Here is a 13,097-nt window from a genome sequence, read left to right as displayed (position 1 = left end):
TTTTCATACTATTACAATTGTTTCACAGCCAACATTTTAAATGTCTTCCTTTGATTGGTGATCTCACAGCTTTGTTATCCAATGATTGTCAACATCACACACACTCTAACGATGAGCCCAAAGGGTATTAATTCAGAAGAAGACACACCTCTTCTGTGAGAGAGGGAAAGAGCGTGGTAAAGGGACGTGGAAGGGCAGCTTTGGTTTCTAGGAGAAACATTCTGCAGTGAGAAATGTCTGGCAGGGAAATGGACTTCCATGATGGATCTTTCCACTTTGATGAGGGAGACCTGGAAATGGCATTGGCTAAACACCACTATCCATTCAGTGCATTAATGAGACAGCTTTCAGAATTCCCTTGTATAAAGAGGGCCATCAATACTGGAGAAGTCTAGAGGTACCGCACGGCAGATTACAGCAAGATGGATGTGTGCTGAGGGGATGGGCTTTTTCATGCCGTTCCTCCTTTTTCTGCACATTACTGTCAAAACGTGGTGGCGCCCAGACATCTGAAGACTCACCGCACACTTGTAAATAATCGTATGATAATTGCATTGTATTCAATGTGAAAAACATCAGTGGATCATTTACACTGGTCAGCTTTCAAAGCTAACCTGATATTCTGATAATACAGCCTCCACAAAACCCTTAAAGTCAAAACATTTTATTGCTCAAACAGATGTCAAAGACTACACTGTATATGATGATTTTTTTCCCTGGTTGCTCTACTGTGTTAATAAACAACAGGCATTCATTTATTGTTCATTTATTCATTCATTTCTATATACCCTGATACATATTCCACAAAGGATTTGAGGCATTTACTAACATTAGAAAATCTTAGAAGGTGAAAAAAATCCAGTTTACTAATAGTGAAATTGTGTGTATTGTGATCACTCTAATTCCATTGGTAGTGGCTAGAGCATTCTTCCTACTGACTTAAAATGTATCCTGTTAAGTAGGATATAATTTCTCCTATAAAAACAGTGCACTTGTGGCTTGCTAATTATGCAAAATCTGAACATTTGTTTTTAAATTTTTTTAACGTTTACTTTTGAGAAAGACAGACAGATAGCGAGAGGGGGAGGGGCAGAGAGAGAGGGAGGCACAGAATCTGAAGTAGGCTCTGTGCTGACAGCTCAGAGCCTGACATGGGGCTCAAACCCATGAACTGTGAGATCATTACTTCAGCCAAATTGATCACTAACCTGACTGAGCCACCCAGGTTCCTCAAATCTGACAAGTTAGAAGAAAAGTTTAAGGACTTCAATTGCATGTTGCCAATGTCACATATGAATTAATCTTTGTACCCTCATAAAACCTTATTAAAATATAATAAAATAAGTAAAAATAAGCTATAGATGTATAAAAGGAGCAGACCAGGAGAAGAGATTTCAAGAACACATTTTCAGAAATGCAAGGCTTAAGATTCCTTCTCGTGTATCATTCTGAGGAACCACTTGAAGTTTTACCTCTCCAAAATGAGGAAGTAAACCAAAAAAGACAAAACATACCACTTCATCCAGCAAATATCAGATCGACCACAAAAGGAGTGGAAAAAAAGTCTCAAGAGGCTAGATACAGAGTTTAGAACACAACACTCTAGTTTAGGCTAGAATGGGAGCAGAGGATGGAGGGCCCAGGGTGGAGGACTATTTCAAAGGGGGAAAAAAAAACACCCTATGTAAATATGAGTTCATTTGCTGTGAAGAACGTCCTCTAAAGAATTGTCCACTTCTTCTGTAGCATTGGGGGAAAATGATTATATATTGAAAATTAAGCACATTTGTATATAAAGACAATTATTAATTCCAATGTAAAAAGTGGTACCAGAAAGGAAAAGGTAGTCATAGTACCCTACTTTGAATAATACCTATGTAGTATGTAGTCATATAATGTAACAAGTAATATGTGTTTAACCAAAAATCGATTACAATTATATGGTGCTACAGGCAGGACAAGAAGCGGGTATGGAGGGGGCTCAGCTAGAGCTAAGTGAAATCCTCATTTCTCATATTATGAAATAAAGACGTGATGCTCAACAGCACAAATCAACAACTGCTAATAATATCAGATTACTTAGATAGTTGGAAGTCAAACCAAATTGCTAGAGATACATGTATATATATTATTGATAACAAATGACTCTGAGGACCAAGGTATTCAGGGATAAACTGGAGTCAGGGAAGGCAAAGAGAAAGGTTTTGTGGAAGCTGTATACTATTGATTGATTCTTTTCTTTCCTTCTCCCCCCGACCTTTTTGTTTTGTTTTGTTTGATTCTTAATTTGCATGGTCTACTTTCATAAATAATTTCTGGGGAAAAATACTTTTTTCTTATAAGGGGGAAAAACAATAGACACCTTTATGTCCTGAAGGTTAAGACATTTACATGGGGGACTGGAAAAAAAAGAGACATTTATGTTGGCCACACTATTCCTGTGCATTTCTGCGTGTTTAAATTGTTTTGTAATTAAATCCTTAAGAGTTATAATGGAGGTCGATTCTACAGAACTTGTTGACTTCTTGATGGATGGTTGGGGAGAGAAAGGAATAAATCAGTCCCTTGCTGTGGGGATGGAAGCGGTGCTGTTTGAAGAATCAAAGAAGAATTCAAGTGGTAAATCTCTTATTTTTCCAAAAATTCCTTCCTACTTTAAGGTTTCATCTTGTCCATTTGACCTAAGAAGCATTCCTGAGCCACTGTAGTTCAGAACTCTCAATCTTTCTTGAAACAAGAGGTCCTCTGTCCCCACCTTTGGAGATTAACCTTATCTATCTATCTATCTATCTATCTATCTATCTATCTATCTATCTATCTATCACCTATCTCTCTATCTTCTATCAATAATCTATCTGGCTCTCCCTTTTCTCTGTGTCAGTTGTGTGTGCACACGCACGCACACACACAGGCCCTCTGATGCTTTTATGTTCACCCTCAGGCACACAATTAGACATGCAATGTGTTCTATTTCAGATCTCTTCCCTGAAGATTCCAGAGGCCAGGACTGGGAGTCTTGCCGTTCTCAATAGACTATTAAATTGCTGTTCTCAATAGACTATTAAAAACAACAACAACAAAACCTGGCCTGACATCTAGGAACAGCTCTGACACAGCTAGGCCTCTGTGTTTTTAGAAGTTGGCTTGTTGCTCACAGCAAGGCCATTACTGTTCTGGACATAAAGAGTCTTACAAAACACCAACACCAGACAAAGCCACTGTGACACCAAGATAAAGTGAGATGACACAGAGCCACTTCATAACCTTGCATAAGCACAGACAAGGTCAAGTGCAACCCACTAAATGCCAAATGTCCCCCTCCCAGCCAGTGTGAGCCACAGAAGCTTCAGTCCTACAGCTTTATCCTAGCCCTAGGTTGCTTCCCTCCAAAATTCAATTGAGATACCAGATCAAGGGATTGTCTCCACTTTCTAAAAACATACCATTCAGAGTAAATACTGAAACTTAAAAAGAAAAAGATCACCCAACCAAAGCCCAAATCCTTTAAAAAGTTCTTTGAAGCATCGTCTTACTGATACATTTCCTAGCCCGCATGGTGTATGACCTCCCTTGTAGCAATAAGTTATAAATAAGACTCATTCAACTCCCAGTGTATTTCGGATGATCTTTGGCTGCAGGGCACTGATGTGATGGAATTCTTTTGTCCATGGAAACTTCCCGGACTGAGTAGAGACAATTCTTCATGTGAACAAGAATCCCTTTTCTCAGGGCACCTGGATGACTCGGCCGTGTCTGACTCTTGATTTTGGCTCAGGTCATGACCTCACAGTTTGTGAGATGGAGCTGAGTCGGTCGCCATGCTGACAGCACGGGGCCGGATTCAGATCTTCTCTCTCCTTCTCGCTCTGCCCCTCCCCCACTCTCTCTCTCAAAATAAAATAAATGAGAACATTTAAAACATAGTCACTTTCCTCTTAAAAGAGGCATAGTGTGTCTTCGATGAGGAGCTCTTCAGTGCACACAACATGCCCCACACATTTCAGGTATACTTGCTTCCTCCATCATGACGAAAAAGCAGGGTGTGGGTTCAGAGATCCAGATTTCAAATGCCTGTCCCACTGCTGACTGTTTCTCTAGTTAGGTAAGATCTTTGGGTCCCCGTTGCCACATCCTAAACTTGGATAAGACCAGTTCTACCCACACTGGGTTTCCACGACCACCAAGGAAACAAGGTTACACATAAAGGGCCAAGCATAGTACCCACCACGTTAGTTCTCAACAACTATTCATCATTACTCACGTAATCAGTTCCCCCAACAAAATTAGTTTGCACAAAGGGATTAAAGATTAAATTGTAGAAGAGACGGTTATTTTAAGGTCTTTTAAAAATGTCTAGCACATAGTAGCCATTCAAAAATGTTTTTTGAATAAATGGGTTACAGCTTATTTTGTCTTTCTTTCCCCTCTGCTGAACTGAGTCTAATTTTACAAAGTGAAAGCATACTAGGCATGTTCAAAGTTTCCTTCTGGCATATTTTTAGTTGGTGTGAATAAACACAATTGTGAGACTGATTTTTGGTTCAGAATTTCATTCACATTAAGGGCATATCTGGAATATTGTCAAAAACTGAATTTTTTAGAGAAATGATGCATCATTTAATACTTTTTTAATGAAAAAATATTGCTTCTGCCTAAAACTGGAAAAAAACTCCCACCCAGACAGCATCCTACGATCATTTTTAATGACGGAACTCCCAATGAGATTTTTCGCAAGTCTTACCAGCAGGTGGAATATTTTCACACGAGTCCACCCACTGAAGTATCACTTGTTTCTAAGTATATTTCTCATTTACACTTTGAAAAGAATACATCAATCTATCATTCTGTTGAGATTTGGGGAGGAAGATGCAAAAGTCAGCAAGATCCTCCCCTGGCAGCCATGATTTAGAACATACTGCAACAGTCACATTTGACATTGCTAACAGTTTCTCTGGCGCAACCTTAATTCTGATGTATTGACAAGTGAAAATCTGGCAGTGCAGGAGCATGGTGTGTGGATTCCCTAATATTTCAAATGTTCAATGAAGCTTCCTTCCAAACTATTTCAGCTTTGCCTTAACTCTATCTTAGAACTATGTATTTCACAGCCTTTCAACTTTGTTTTGTTATTCTTATGCATGACCAAGTCAGGAGTTAAAAGGATTTAAATTGATCTGTATGTCTGTGTGTGCGTGTGAGTGTATACATATGTGTGTGTTTACGTTTTTATCTGCCAACATAGCTCTAGTAAAACCTCAATGATGGATTTTTTAAAAAATCATGATTCATGTAATGTCTTGATTGAAACACTAATTTTGATGTATGAAAAAAATCCCAAATTAATCCATAGCCACAGTTCTCAAACTTTTCCGCGTACTAGAATAAACGATTTAATTTCAGAAGTTCTGATGCCGAGGCTGCAGCCCATTCCAATGGAATATCTGAGAGTGGAAAGTAGTCAGTCATGTTTTCTGAAACCCCCCTGCTAAGGTGAGTCAGATGAACAGCCAAGTTTGGGACCAGTGATCCAAAGTGGCTACTCAGAGTGCTAACTATGGGTTAGGAACTATCTGGAAGCTTGTCAGAAATGCAGTGTCTGGGGTCCCTTCCTAGTCCTACTGATTCAGAATATGATCTAGAACAGTGCTTGCCAAACTTTAATGTGCCTCTCAATAATCTAGGTGTCTTGGTCAAAATGCAGATTTGGATTCAGTTGTTGAGTCCTAGAGCCTGAGACTCTGCATTTCTAATAACCTAACAAGGATAATAATGCCTATAGGTATTCAGCTGACAAATATTATTTATAATGATAAATATAATAATTATTTATAGTTACAGCTTTTAAGTAACTACTGCATATCAGACAATGAGTTAAGAGGTTTGTTCTTTTTTTTTTCACAAGCTCCATGTAGAACAATGATAATTTGTATTCAAAAAACAAATTTGAGGTTCAGAGAGGTAAAAAAACGTGGCTCAAAGCTGCTCAGTTTACCCTATGTCAAAGACATTCATCCTTCAGTATGATTACAAATCACCCAATGTGTTCATTACGTATATAAATTATGAAATATTTTGTTTCAATATAGTTGAGGTGAGGAGATCCAAAATATATGACCACCCCAGGAGATGGTCTCAGCCTTCTCCTAACTTCCAAATAATGGCATCAAGGCAATAGAATATAACTGTAAAGTGATTCTCAAAGAACATGCCAAACTAATCCAGAAGGATTTCTACTTAGCAACGCTTTATTAGTATTGGTAACATATAGATAACTGTATGTACTTAGAGTAACAAGCCATACTATTGAAATGAATTTTTCAAGGGATGAGCTTCTTAGATTTCTAACAAATGGCAAGATACCATTACTGTGCTTACCACTCTGGGATATTCAAAATAAGTGTAATACACAGCACATCCATGAAAGCCAGTTATATAGGACACAGATATAAACCCATAAGGTAGTTCAATAATAACACAAGGTGGCATATGGTAGATGCCAAATGAGCAATAGAGGCAGTACTCATAATGATAGTAGCTACCACTTATTGAATGACTATTATGTAGCAGATGTTTTACATAAATTGCTTCATTCAATCACTACAATCTATGTAAGGTTATAATTAATATTCCTATTTTACAGATAAGGAAAAGGAAGCTCAAGGAGTTATGTGATTTTCCCAAGGACTCACCGATATCAAATGCCAAACTGGGATTGCAAGCCCAGGTCTGTGTGGCTCCAAATGAAATTCTGTTTCTAGAAGGTCTGATTGCCTCTCCTACATCATACTACCTCCTCCGTATTCTTGGAGGTCAGTGAAGGAAAAGACGCAGCAACAGAGAAAGCTTTGTGGGGAGATTTTACATGAGCTGTTTTCATAAATACTGCTGGGATTTAGATAAACAGAGAGGGGCAGGAAGAGAAATTGAGGCAGGAAAAGAATGATAAGGAAGCAGGGGTGTGTTCACGTTTGATATGAATAGCTTGTTTGGGGAAGAAGGGTTGGGGTGGAGTGTTTAAGCTCAGGTCATTTTGAAGGACTTTAAAATCAATCTTAAGGATATTGGGCTAAGGACAATGTGGTCTCAGAAGTTTTTAGGAGAAGGAGAGAAATAACTGTGGAGTTTCCATAAAATGAATAAAACTCCAATGTGATGGTTTATAGGGTAAGAAAGGAAGGACTTTGTGAAGTACTCTAATAAACCACATTGAAGCTTGGAGGGAATAGTAAGACAATCAAATTTTCAGAGCAGAGGGTTTCTTTATGGAAACTGGAAATATAAAGCAGTAATGTCTTGATAGTTCCAAATTGTAGAGATCTAAGGGATTTGGAATTTTCTCTAGGCAGTGGAAAGCCATTATGCAAGTCAGTTTAGGAGAAAGAGGAAACAGAAAGACATCTTAGAAAACAATGAAGTTTTATTTTAAATTGAGGTATTGGCTATGGAAAGGGGGAGGAAAGTAACAGGAACTAAGAATCTTTAGGAGATCAGGAGGTAAAGGGTGACTGATTGGAACTTTGGTTTTCAGAGAGAGGTCAGAATGGCAAGGAGACAGTAATGCCTGAAAGATTGTGAATTTCTTGTCTATTTACTTGGACTTGAAATCTAGACTTTGACTTATAGTGTGAAGGAAACTCAATACCAAGTAGAATGTATTTTTCTTTCAAAAAATCTATGGTAATAATAATAATAGCTTATACAATTTATTTTTTATTTATGTTTACTTATTGTCTTATTGAAATGACTTTCATATAAATCACTCCACTGAAAGCTTACTTCTCCATAGAGTCAGGGAAGAACTTGTTACCCACATTTTATTTGTGAGGACCGTGAGACACAGAGAGGTTTGGGCACTTGCTTGAGCTTACTTGGTGAGTGGCGGAGTCCATTGTGTCTGGTCTGCAAGTCCGAGATCAGCTTCCTACAGCACGGATGGCATATCTCAGGCAGGAGGAGGCCTGGCTGGATGGGATAAGTACACACATTTCTGTAGTGATGTGTCATTCCTTCAATCAGTCCATAAAACGGAAGACAATTCAATAAAAGTAGGTAATGACTTTGCACTTTAGTTGTCATTAGATTTAAATTATAGAGGTACTTCTCATCAGTTTCCAGAAGTAAAAGGGCAAGTGAAGTGGAAGTTGAATAAAGGTGTGAGGGTTTTTTTTCCTCTTTTCTTTTTGAAGTGCAAGTGACATGTATCCAAATGTGGATACCTTCATGCTTTGCATGAATCACTGGCCCTTTCATTACTGAGCTCCAAAGCTCTTTATCTGCCTGATCAGAAATGCACTGCAAATGAAGGCTCTTGGGGTCAGCAACCCTCAGTTCCTCGTCAGGACCATCTAGGGGACCCAGGCATGGAGGGCACTATGACTTGAATTTTATTTAAACATTCTCCCACTACAACTGGGCAGGGAAATAATGAACCTTAAGGTTGCATAAGCCTCTGCTTACATCCCACCCTGTTTTCTGAAAGGAAACAAATAAATAAATGAAACAATAGAATTCTGGAGACAGGGATGCACATCTATAAATTGCATCCACCTGAGCACATCATTTGACTATTCTGAGCTTTAGTTCTATTTTTTTTAATGTTTTATTTATTTTTCAGAGATAGAGAGAGAGAGACAGCGTGAGCAGGGGAGGGCCAGAGAGAGAGGGAGACACAAAATCCAAAGATAGGCTCCAGGCTCTGAGCTATCAGCACAGAGCCTGATGCAGGGCTCGAACCCACAAACCATGAGACGATGACCTGAGCCAAAGTCAGATGCTCAACTTACTGAGCCACCCAGGCGCCCCTCTGAGCTTCAGTTTCTTACCTCAATGGACAAGGAAAGGCAATAATTTCTCAATCTATTTACTGATTTATTTCATGCATTGAAGATCTTATTAATACCAAGGATTGAGTTTAGTGCTGATGAACAGCATAGAATAACACAAATTGTAGCCAAAATGAATCTTAGAGATTATTAGAAGTGACAATTATTATGCAAAAAATTATTAAAATAATTCTATTTAATAAAAGTAAGACCTCAATGCTTTAGTGAGCTTTTCTAAGGTGAAGGGATCTCTAAAAATAAGACATGATGATTAAAACTTAAGCAATTTTAAGGTCGGGGGAAGAAAGCTACATTTTATTTATTTATTTATTTATTTATTTATTTATTTATTTTAAGTTTTTACTTATTTATTTTGAGAGAGAGAGAAAGAGAGAGAGAGAGAGAGCGCGAGCGAGCACCGCTGGGAGAGGGGCAGAGAGAAAGAGTGAGGGAGAGAGAGAGAAACCCAAGCTGGTTCCACATTGTCAGCATAAGCCCAATGCAGGGTTTGAACTCAGGAACTGTGAGATCATGACCTGAGCTGAAGTCAAGACTGAGCCACCCAGGGGCCCCAAAAGCTACATTTTATTGAGCACCTACTATCTATTAGGTACTTTACTAGGATCTTTATACACATGTTCTAATTTAATTGTTCCCTCAAACCACACATCATTTGCTGTTATATATGTTTTCTCATAAAACAGTAAAAGCTCAGAGCAATTATCTTGCCCAAATTCATCATATCTTGGTGCTTATGACCCCAAATACTGGAGTTAGACTATATGGGTTCAAATTCTAGCTCTGTCTCTTATTCTCTGTGAACTTGGAAAGTTATTTACTTTTCCTATATCTTAGTTTTCTCACCCAGAAATTGAGAATAACAATATTATCTATATCATATGGCTGTTGTGGAAATTAGATGAGTTCATTGTGCCTGACACAAATAAAGTGCTCAATATTAACTAATATAATATTTTTAAACATTAGTTGTTTTGACAATTTTAGCCATTATCTTGGCAAGGCCATGGTGTCCATTTGTGTCCATTTGCTTCATCAAACGTCAGACTAGAGGTCACCTGGGTGGCTCAGTTGGTTAAACATCTCACTTTGTCTCTGATCATGATCTCATGGTTTGTGAGTTTGAGCTCCACACTGGGCTCTGTGCTAACAGCTCAGAGCCTGGAGCCTGCTTCAGATTCTGTGTCTTCCTCTCTCACTGCCTCCCCCTGCTCATTCTCCTTCTCCATCTCTCTCTTTCAAAAATAAACAAACATTAAAAAAAAAAAAACCACTAGACTGGATGTTGCTGTCTAGGTATTTTTTAGATATAATTAACATCTAAATCAGTAGACTTTCAGTAATGCAGATTACTTCCCACAGTGCGGGTGGGCCTTATCCAATCAGTTGAAGGCCTTAGAGAAGAAATACTGAGTTTTCCTGAAGGCAAAGAAATTCAGGCTCAAGACTAACATATTAACCCTGATTGAGTTTCTAGCCTGCCTGGCTTACTCCATGGATTTTGGACTTACCAGTCCCTATAATAGAGACTATACTCTTGGTTTGGTTTCTCTGGAAACCTTGATGAATACAGCCATCGAGCCTGAATGTGAATCCCACTCTGATTGCCAACACCAGTTTAAAGTTTCAACGGATTTTCCTGTAGTTAAACTTGAAGATATTCAATTTGTGCTGCTCTTTCTATCCAATATGGTTTTCAAAAAACAAAGATTTTGATGAGTTTTTCCTGAAAAAGGCAGTGGCACTCAAGTCAAAAGAGACCTAACTACAGGTCTTTTCTCTTCATAGTCCAGAATGTTCCTTCCCAGAATGGGGGCACATGTGACAAGTCATATTTCTTTCATAATAGAGAGAAAAGTTTAAAATGAGATTCTAGACTTTCATTAGTTTTTGTGCTGCCCTAATTTCTTTTTCTCCTTTGCTTTCACACCAGCTGCAGACTTTAATTAAACTGTGGCAAGTCTCCGAAACTTGGCGGGCTTTCCAGGGGAAACAAGGGCATCTCCTCCCAGGGCAGATCTTTCCCTGAACCTTCCAGCTTGCATTTATTTTCTCAACTGTCTGGATTCGTGGCTAGAAACCTCACACGACCCCACATCTCACTTCTTCCTCCCTTTGCTCTCTTCCATTTAGTAGATTTCGCTAGAAGTTCCTGAGCTGTGTATTACTGCCATGACTAGCTCAAAGTAATATTTCATTGCTGTAATTATGGTAAATTACTACACTGGTTTATCATTTTGATTCTTTATTTTAAAGCACCATTCACAGCCACAGGATAAAACCATCGTATCTGTAAATATGGATTAAATTAATGCATCCCTTTATTATGGACAATGATAAAATGAAAGGTGCAAAGGAAGCATAATCTTATTAGGCTGTAGACAATGACAAATATAGGAGAGACCATCTCAGAATGCTCCAGAAACTCAGTGGCTAAATACATGGGACTCACTTTTCCATACCTGTTTTGTAATTAGCAAACTGTGTACTATAGGCAACTGAAATTCACAGAAAGCTCAGCATTGCTTATATAGTAAGGTTATTTAAATAAGCCAGTATATATTTTTACTTCAAAGGCCATTTTCTTTTTTAGAGCAAGGAAGAGAGAGCAAGCAGGGGAAAGGGGCAGAGGAAGAAAGAGAGAGTCCCGAGCAGGCTCTATGCTCAATGTAGAGCCCAACACAAGGTTTGATCCTATGACCGTGGGATCATGACCTGAGCCAAAATTAAGAATTGGGCACTCAGCACACTGAGCCACCCATGCACCACTAAGAGACCATTTTTTTCTGCAAAGCTTAGTTTGAAAGCTGCATCACTGGATGGACTCCTTCATTCTACCTTTAAATAACAGCAGAAAGTTTATAGGAAAATTCTAGAAAATGATGCTGTAAAGATACTATAAACTGAATAAATGAGGAGGTTCGGTGACTGCAAAATGGCTGGTGGAGGGGGGAATCTAGAGACAAAGACTGGGAAGAAAAACATGCACATGCCCTGTGCTGAAAGGGAGCTGGGGCACAGGACACCAGGGAATGGGAAGAGAAGGTTTTCAAACCCAAAGAGCTGAGATCAGAAGGTGCAGGAGAGCAAGAGGTGAAAGAAACTTGCAACTAGTCTTGTTCTAACACCCGACCAGGATTTGCCTGTATTAAAGGGCATCCTTTACCAGACAGTAATCTCAAGAGATTGGGCATCAGCCTAAGCACCTCGGTTAGACACTGGATATAAGTAATTTAATTAATAGCCCCCCCCAAGAATCTATCATGTATGTGTCTGCCTCTCAACTAGACACCAGAACGGAGATGCGAACAAGAGAGACACAGAGACTGCCTGCATGACGCTAACAGTTTAATTAGACACACATTAAATCCATAATCTTTAAAGAGCTGATTATATTTAGAACTGTTAGAAGTTCTGTTTAAAAATAATGCATGCGCACGCGTGCGCACACACACACACACACACACACACACACAGAAGATATACTTACCTAGGAGGGGAGATGCCGTGATCACAAAGGTGGTTTTCCCAGGGCAAGTCATACACTGCACTCCTGATGTGCTGACCCCTGTGATTGCCCCAAATGTAGGAAATTTGGAGGTGGGGGAGGTGGGACTGAGTTCATGCTTTTGCATGTTTGTTCTGGCCAGAGAAAGAAAGTTCCATTTTCTGTTTTGGTGTGGGTTTTCTTTTTAAGCCTGAGCCCTTATTGGGTCATTTTTGATGGAAACAAATTTATCTCAAAAGAGGAAAAGAAAAAAAAATCAAACACAGGATATTATGAAAACACATCACACGGGGAGCCTAAGTGGCTCAGTTGGTTCAGTATCTGATACTTGATTTTGGCTCAGGCCATGATCTCAGGGCTGACATGTTCAAGCCCCACATGGGGCTCCACAGCACAGAGCCTGTTTGGGATTCTCTCTCTCCCTTTCTGTCTGTCCCTTCCCTGCTCATGGGTGCTCCCCTCCAACTGCCTCCCACACAAATAAATAAATAAAACATCAAAAAAAAATAAAGAAAGCAAATCACAGGTGGAGGTTGTTTTGGCTGGTCACAAATCTCAAAGAAAACCCTCCCAAGAAAGTGAATTTTCAAACTTACAAATGAGTAAGGCTTCGCACAGACTGTTCCCTCTGCCTGGAACTCCTCTTTTCTCTGAATATGGCTGAGGACCTAAGGTGAGAGGAAGCCCGATGAAAGTGAATGGCAATGAGCCTAAGGACAGTGACAGAGAAAAGGGGCCTCAGGTGAGGG

At 39.2% G+C, this 13,097-nt stretch overlaps 1 pseudogene; it reads left to right on the top strand.

Moving 5' to 3' along the window:
* The first annotated feature begins 12,322 nt into the window (after nt 1-12,322).
* Nucleotides 12,323-12,472, top strand: LOC115286211 (annotated as a pseudogene).
* Nucleotides 12,473-13,097: the final 625 nt, after the last annotated feature.

Source organism: Suricata suricatta, chromosome 2, assembly GCF_006229205.1.
Source record: "Suricata suricatta isolate VVHF042 chromosome 2, meerkat_22Aug2017_6uvM2_HiC, whole genome shotgun sequence".
Taxonomy (NCBI): domain Eukaryota; kingdom Metazoa; phylum Chordata; class Mammalia; order Carnivora; family Herpestidae; genus Suricata; species Suricata suricatta.
This window is presented reverse-complemented; position numbering and strand designations above follow the sequence as displayed.